Raw genomic sequence first — 8,572 nt, forward strand, 5'->3', positions numbered from 1 at the left:
AAGCCACACCCCATCCAAGAAACCCCACCCATCCAAGAAACCCCACCCATCCAGGAAGCCCTGCCCAGTCCATGAGATGGGCCCACTCCCCTATGAAAGCCACTGCTGAGGTATTCACAGCCCTGCTGCTATTTGGCCCAGCCATCAGGAGCCAGTCCACAGAACCCCATTAACTTTGCTGTCAAAACAGAATTTCCTGGCTGGGTGGCTCTCTCCTGTAATCCCAGCACTTTGGGAGGCTAAGGCTGGTGTATCATTTGAGGTCAGGAGTACGAGACTAACCTGGCCAACATGGTGAACCCTCGGGAGTTCTAGACCAGCCTGACCAACATGGTGAAACCCCACACCGCTACTAAAATTACAAAAATTAGCTCAGCATGGTGGCGTGGGCCTGTAATCCCAGCTACTCAAGAGGCTGAGGCAGGAGAATGGCTTGAACCTGGGAGACTGAGGTTGCAGTGAGCCAAGATGACGCCACTGTAGTCCAGCCTGGGTGACAGAGTGAGACTCTGTCTCACAAAAACAAAAAAAACAAAGTAACAGGGTTTCTTTTTACAGACAATCTCCAAAGGCAATTTCATGATGATTAGATTGAAACAGGATGGCACCTAGGAATTGTCCAATCTTCAACATTATCTAGAAAGTTTCTCTCAAATGATGCTTTAGTTTAGAATACTGTACCCCTCTCTCTCTCTGCATTTTCACAATCTGAGTTTTTTTTGTTTGCTTGTTTATTTTATTTTATTTTACTCTTCTATTTTTTGCACTAGAACTGCCAGTGGAAACACATGCAGTCCCGCGACCTCATGCTGGATTTCTCAGTTTCTAGAAATTAAATCAGCAAAAATTTGGAGTCCAAAGAAATAGGTTGCCAGGTGTGGTGGCTCACCCCTGTAATACCAGCGCTTTGGGAGGCTGAGGCACGTGGATCACTTGAGGTCAGGAGTTTGAGACCAACCTGGCCAACATGGCAAAACACCGTCTCTACTAAGAACACAAAAATTTGCTGGGCATGGTGGCACATGCCTGTATTTCCACCTACTCGGGAGGCTGAAGCAGGGAAATCACTTGAACCTAGGAGGCAGATGTTGCAGAGAGCTGAGGTCGCACCACTGCATGCCAGCCTGGGAGACACAGCAAAACTCCATCTCAGAAAAAAAAGAAATAGGTTGTTTAAAATTTGACAATAATAGAATTTTATATGAGAAATATGGGGGTGTCTAGCATGTTTCCCTTGAGTCTACGTTGTCAGCATTGGTGAAGTGATCACTTTGGGTTGCTGATTGAGAAGCTACTTGTTCTCTCAGAATGGAGGAATATTCAGGAGGCCAGGTCTGTGATCTGTTAGGAACCAGGTTGCACAGCAGGAGGTGAATGGTGGGTGAGCGAGCGAAGCTTCATCTATATTTACAGCGGCTCCTCAACACTATTATTACTGCCTGAGCTCCATCTCTTGTCAGATCAGCTGTGGCATTAGCTTCTCATAGGAGTACCAACTCTATTGTGAACTGTGTCTGAGTGATCTAGGTTGTGTGCTCCTTATGAAAATCTAATGCCTGATGATCTGTCACTGTCTCTCATCACCCACCTGTTGTGACCATCTAATTACAGGAAAACAAACTCAGGGCTCCCACTGATTCCACATTATGGTGAGTTGTATAATTATTTCATTATATATTACAACATAATAATAGAAATAGGCTGGGTGCGGTGGCTCACACCTATAATCCCAGCACTTTGGGAGGCGGAGGTGGGCAGATCACCTGAGGTCAGGAGTTCGAGACTACCCTGGCCAACATGGTGAAACATTGTCTCTGCGGCTGGGTGCGGTGGCTCAAGCCTGTAATCCCAGCACTTTAGGAGGCCAAGACAGGCGGATCATGAGGTCAGGAGATCGAGACCATTCTGGCTAACATGGTGAAACCCCATCTCTACTAAAAAATGCAAAAAAACTAGCCGGGCATGGTGGTGGGCGCCTGTAGTCCCAGCTATTCAGGGGGCTGAGGCAGGAGAATGGCATAAACCTGGGAGGTGGAGTTTACAGTGAGCCGAGATTCGGCCACTGCACTCCAGCCTGGGCGACAGAGCGAGACTCCGTCTAAAAACAAAAAACACTGTCTCTACAAAAAATACAAAAATTAGCTGGGGGTGGTGGTGGGTGCCTACAATCGCAGCTACTTGGGAGGTTGAGGCAGGAGAATCGCTTGAACCCGGGAGATGGAGGTTGCAGTGAGCTGAGATTGTGCCACTGCACTCTAGCCTGGGTGACAGAGTGAGACTCCATCTCAAAAAATAATAATAATAGAAATAAAGTGCACAATGAATGTAATGTGCTTGAACCATCCCAAAACCATCCCCCTTGACCCTCCTGGTCCGTGAAACAATTGTCTTCCATGAAACCAGTCCCTGATGCCAAAAAAGTTGGGTACTGCTGGTCTGGACAGCCCGGGCTTCGCAATTTTTAATTTGTTTGTAGACTGTTACTGTAACAGGCTGAGAGGTGTTTGTAAACTTCAGAAGTTGTTTACTAGAAAGCCAAAGAAGGTGTTATAATGTGTGTGACATGCTATAACCCAGCTCTGGCCATAGACCCTTTTCTGATGAAGACAATGTTCTATCTCTAGTGATCCAATATGGCAGATAGCAGCCATATGTGGTACTGTACTCTTAAAATATGGATAATGCAACTTAAGAACAAATTTCCTTCCTTCCTTCCTTCCTTCCTTCCTTCCTTCCTTCCCTCCCTCCCTCCCTCCCTCCCTCCCTTCCTTCCTTCCTTCCTTCCTTCCTTCCTTCCTTCTTTCTTTCCTTCCTTCCTTTTTCTTTCTTTCTCTCTTTCTTTCTTTCTTTCTTAGACAGGGTCTCACTCTGTCACCCAGGCTAAAGTGCAGTGGCACTATCTGGGCTTACTGCAACCTCCGCCTCCCCTGTTCAAGTGATTCTCCTGCCTCAGCTTCCTGAGTAGCTGGGATTACAGGCGCCTGCCACCACACCAGGCTAATTTTTGTATTTTTAGTAGAGACAGGGTTTCGCCACAGTGGCCAGGCTGGTCTCGAACTCCCGACCTCCGCCCGCCTCGGCCTCCCAAAGTACTGGGATTACAGGCGTGAGCCACTGCACCTGGCCAGTCAACTTTTATTAATATTTTAGAAAAAGGGGATGCAAGTACAGGTTTGTTACAAAGGTATACGGTGTGATGCTGAGTTTTGGGGTATGAATGAATATGTCGCCCAGGTAGTGAGCATAGTATCCAATAGATCATTTTTCAGCCTTTGCCCTGCTCCGTCTCTTCTACCTCTAATAGTCCCTTGTCTATTGTTTTCATCTTTATGTCTATGTGCGCCCAATATTTAGCTCCTTCTTATAAATGAGAATATGTGCTACTTGGTTTTGTGTTTCTGTGTTAGCTCAGAATAGTGGTTTGCAGCTGTATCCCATTGCTTCAGTGGAAGTGATTTTGTTCATTTTTATGGCTGTGTAGTATTCCAAGGTGTATATATACCATATTTTTCACCATAGATGGGCATCTAGGTTGATTCCATGTCTTTGCTATTGTGAATACTGCTGTGCCATGGATGCAGGTGTCCTTTTGGTAGAACAATTTATTTTTTAGGGGGTAGTTACCCAGTAGTGGGGTTGCTAGGTTGGATGGTGCTTTGACTCTTAGTTCTTTGAGAAATATCAGAACTGCTCTTCGTAATGGCCGAACAATTTACATTCTGACCAACAGTGAATGAGTGTTTCCTTTTCTCCACAGCCTTGCTGCCATCTGTTTATTTTATTTTATTAAAAATATATAGGGAAAGTCTTGCTCTGCCACCCAGGCTGGAGTGCAGTGGCATGATGTGGCTTACTGCAGCCTCAGACTCCTGGGCTAAAGCAATCCTCCTGCCTCAGCTTCCTTGGTAGCTGTGACTACAGGCATGCACCACACCCCAACACACACAGATAATAATAATTATTATTATTATTGTAGAAATGAGGTCTCGCTATGTTGCCTAGGCCAGTCTCCAACTTTTGGCCTCAAGTGATCCTCCAGCCTCTGCCTCCCAAAGTGCTGAGATTTCAGGCATGAGCCACTATACCTGGTCTTTGTTTTGACTTTTTTTTTTTTTTGAGGCAGAGTCACACTCTGTTGCCCAGGCTGGAGTGCAGTGGTGCCATCTCAGCTCACTGCAACCTCTGCTTCCCAGGTTCAAGTGATTCTCCTACCTCAGCCTTCCAGGTAGCCAGGATTACAGGTGCATGCCACCATGCCTGGCTAATTTTCTTTTGTATTTTTAGTAGAGACGGGGGCCAGGCTGGTCTCAAACTCCTGACCTCAAGTGATGTGCCAGCCTCAGCCTCCCAAAGTGCTGGGATTACGGGTGTGAGTCACTGTGCCCGACATTTTTTGACTTTTTAACAAAAGCCCTGATAAATGTAGTTATACCCTGACTTTGCCTCATGATAGGCCCCTGTGCCCATAAACTTCCTATGGTCACTTTCCTAATATCTAGTGTAAAATTGAGATTAATATTCTCACCACCTTGCAGAATTCCCACACTGACTTCCTGACCTATAGAATAAGAAATGTTAGGACAAGACAAATGGATGGCTCTTGTCAAAATAGTAAACCAAAAGCAATTCTGCACTGCTGCGTTTAATCAGTGATTTTCTTTTTTTAAGACAGGGTCTCACTATGTTGCCCAGGCTGGTCTCGAACTCCCGGGCTCAAGTGATCCTCCCATCTCCCAAAGTGTTAGGATTACAGGTGTGCGTCACCATGCCTGGCTGAAAGATTAGTCTTGACGTAACAAAGAATTGCCCTCCAAAACCTATTAATAACTGGCCAGGTGTGGTGGCGCACACCTGTAATCCTAGCACTTTGGGAGGCTGAGGTGGGCGGATCACCAGGTGAGGAGATTGAGACCATCCTGGACAACATGATGAAACCCCGTCTCCGCTAAAAATAGCAAAATTAGCTGGGCATGGTGGCATGCACCTATAATCCCAGCTATTCAGGAGGCTGAGGCAGGAGAATCACTTGAACCTTGGAGGCAGAGGTTGTAGTGAGCCAAGATTGTGCCACTGCACTCCAGGCTTGTGACAGTGTGAGACTCCATCTCAAAACAAACAAACAAACAAACAAACAAACACCTATTAATGACCTTAGCTTTACAGATGTACTTAGTGCCATGGTCTGAATGTTCATGTCTCCCCCAAATCCATATATATTGCCATCTTAACCCCTAAGGTGATGGTATCAGGAGGTGGGAACTTTGGGAGGTGTATTAGTCTGTTTTCACATTGTTATAAAGAAACAACTGACACTTTGGGAGTCTGAGGTGGGTGAATCACTTGAGGCCAGAAGTTCGAGACCAGCCTGGCAAACGTGGTGAAACTCCTCTCTTCTAAAAATATAAAAATTAGTTGGGGGTGGTGGCATGCACCTGTATGGGAGGTGGAGGTTGCAGTAAGCCGAGATTGCGCCATTGCACTCCAGCCTGGGCGACAAAGCAAGACTGTCTCAAAAAAAAAGGAAAGAAAAGAAAGAAAGAACTGAAGAACTGAGACTTGGTCATATATACGTTTAATTGTCTTAGGGTCATGCATAGCTGGGGAGGCCTCAGGGAGCTTTTACTCATGGCAGAAGGCAAAGCCTGAGCAAGTGTCTTCACATGGCCGGAGCAAGAGGAAGAGAGAGAGCAGGGAGGTGCCACACACTTTTAAACAACCAGAGCTCATGAGAACTCTACCGCAAGAATAGGACCAAGAGGATGGTATTAAATCATTTATGAAGGATTCACCTCCATGATCCAATCACCTCCCACCAGGCCCCACCTCCAGCGTTGGGGATTGCATTTTAACATGAGATCTGGGTGGGGACACAGATCCAAACCATATCAGGAGGTGATTAGGCCATGGTGGTGGAGCCCTCATGAATGGGATTAGTGCCCTTATGAAAGAGACTCAGAGGCCAGGTAAGGTCATACCATAATCCCAGCACTTTGGGAGACTGAGGCAGGTGGATCACTTGAGGTCAGGAATTCGAGACCAGCCTGGCCAACATGGTGAAATACATCTCTACTAAAAGTACAAAAATTAGCAGGGCATGGTGGCACACGATTGTAGTCCCAGCTATTTGGGAGGCTGAGGCAAGAGAATTGTTGAACCTGGGAGGAAGAGGTCACAGTGAGCCCCAAGCCTGCCTGGGTGACAGAGTGAGACTCCATCTCAGAAAAAAAAAAAAAAAAAAAAAAAAAAAGGAGACCTAAAAAGGCCCTTGCCCTTCTACCATGTGAAGACACAGAAAGAAGGAACTGTCTATAAGCCAGAAAGCAGGATCTCACTAGACACCAAATCTGCTTTGATCTTGGACTTCCCAGCCTCTACAACTATGAGAATAAGTGTCTGTTGTTTATAAACTACCCAGTTTATAGTACTTTGTTACAGCAGCCTGAACAGACTAAGATGCTTTGCTGATTTTTTTTTCTTTTCTGTAGCTGTCCTTTAATAGGTTGAGGAAGTTCCTTCTATTTACTAATGTGCAGAGAGCTTTTATCAGTAACGGACGTCAGATTTTGTCAAACACTTTTCCTGCATCTATGGAAATGATCATGTGGTTTCTCATCTTTAGTCTGTTGACATAAGAAATTACATCGATTCATTTTCAAATGTTTAACCAGCTTTGTATCCCTGGGATTAACCCCACTTGGTCATGATGTATTATTTTTATGTATTGCTGTGTTTTATTTCATAATATTTCCTTGAGGATTTTTGTGTCTATATTCGTTAGGGATATTGGTCTAGTTTTCTTGTAATGTATTTGCCTGGGTTTGGTATCAGAATAATGCTGGGCTCATAAATAAAGCTGGGAAGTGTTCCTTCTATTTTCTGGAAGAGTTTGTGTATGGTTGGTATAATTTCTTCCTTAAATGTTTGCTAGAGTTCAACAGAGAAGCAATTCAGTCATATTAGTAAGCTTAGATCTTTCTATAGGAAAGACTGTGCTATGATTTTTTTTTTTTTTTGTTATACTTCAAGTTCTAGGGTACATGTGCACAATGTGAAGGTTTGTTACATAGGTATACATGTGCCATGTTGGTTTGCTGTACCCATCAGCTCGTCATTTACATTAGGTATTTCTCCTAATGCCATCCCTCCCCCAGCCCGCCACCCCCCAACAGGGCCTGGTGTGTGATGTTCCCTGCCTTGTGTCCAAGTGTTCTCATTGTTCAATTCCCATGTATGAGTGGGAACATGTGGTGTTTGGTTTTCTGTCCTTGTGATAGTTTGCTAAGAATGATGGTTTCCAGCTTTGTCCATGTCCCTGCAAAGGACATGAACTCATCCTTTTTTATGGCTGTATAGTATTCCATGGTGTATATGTGCCACATCTTCTTAATCCAGTCTATCATTGATGGACATTTGGGTTAGTTCCAAGTCTTTGCTATCGTGAATAGTGCTGCAATAAACATACGTGTGCATGTGTCTTTATAGTAGCATGACTTATAATCCTTTGGGTATGTATCCAGACTGTGGTATGATTAATAGAGATTCTGTGGCCCAGACTGGAGTGCAAGTAGTATGATCATATCTCATTGCAGCCTTGACCTCCTGGGCTTAAGTGATCCTGTAGCCTTAGCCTCCCAGGTAGTTGGGATTACAGGTGTGCACCAGCATGCCCAGCTATTTTTTGCATTTTTTGTAGAGACTGGGGTTTCGCCATGTTGCCCAGGTTGGTCTTGAACTCCTAGGCTCAAGAGATTCACCCGCCTCAGTGTCATAATGTGCTGGGATTACAGGTGTGAGTCACTGTGCCCAGGGGAGAGTCTTACATAGAGGATGTTTTAGTGATTTGCTTTTAATAATCCAATCAACAATGTTTTATTTTAAGCTCATTAAACTAAATTCCCTGTAGTATAAAATACAAAAATTGCACAGGACCTGGTAATATCTTTTAAAATATGGCATTGACTCATATCATGAAAGTAGAACTAGGCTGGTCACGGTGGCTCATGCCTGTAATCCCAGCACTTTGGGAGGCTGAGGTGGGCGGATCACAAGGTCAGGAGATCGAGACCATCCTGGCTAACACAGTGAAACCCCGTCTGTACTAAAATACAAAAAAATTAGCTGGGCGTGGTGGCGGGCACCTGTAGTCCCAGCTACTCGGGAGGCTGAGGCAGGAGAATGGCGTGAACCCGGGAGGTGGAGCTTGCAGTGAGCCGAGATCGCGCTACTGCACTCTAGCCTGGGTGACAGAGCAAGACTCCGTCTCAAAAAAAAAAAAAAAAAAAAGAAAAACTAAATTGTAAAAGCAATATCCAAGAATGAAAAATGTTATACAAATGCTACCTATAACAGTTATTTGGTGATCCAGCATTGTGTATTACAAACCAGGCTTTCTAGACATATAGTAAATATTTCGTCTTCAGTTTTACTTTTTTTGTTTTTTAGACATAGTCTCGCTCTGTCACCCAAGCTGGAGTGCAGTGTTGCTCTGTCACCCAGGCTACTAAAAATGCTAATTCTTTGCATTTTAAATAAAGACGGAGTTTCACCATATTTGCCAGGATGGTCTCGATCT

The sequence above is a fragment of the Colobus angolensis genome, unplaced genomic scaffold (assembly GCF_000951035.1).
Source record: "Colobus angolensis palliatus isolate OR3802 unplaced genomic scaffold, Cang.pa_1.0 Scaffold222, whole genome shotgun sequence".
NCBI classification, from domain to species: Eukaryota; Metazoa; Chordata; class Mammalia; order Primates; family Cercopithecidae; genus Colobus; species Colobus angolensis.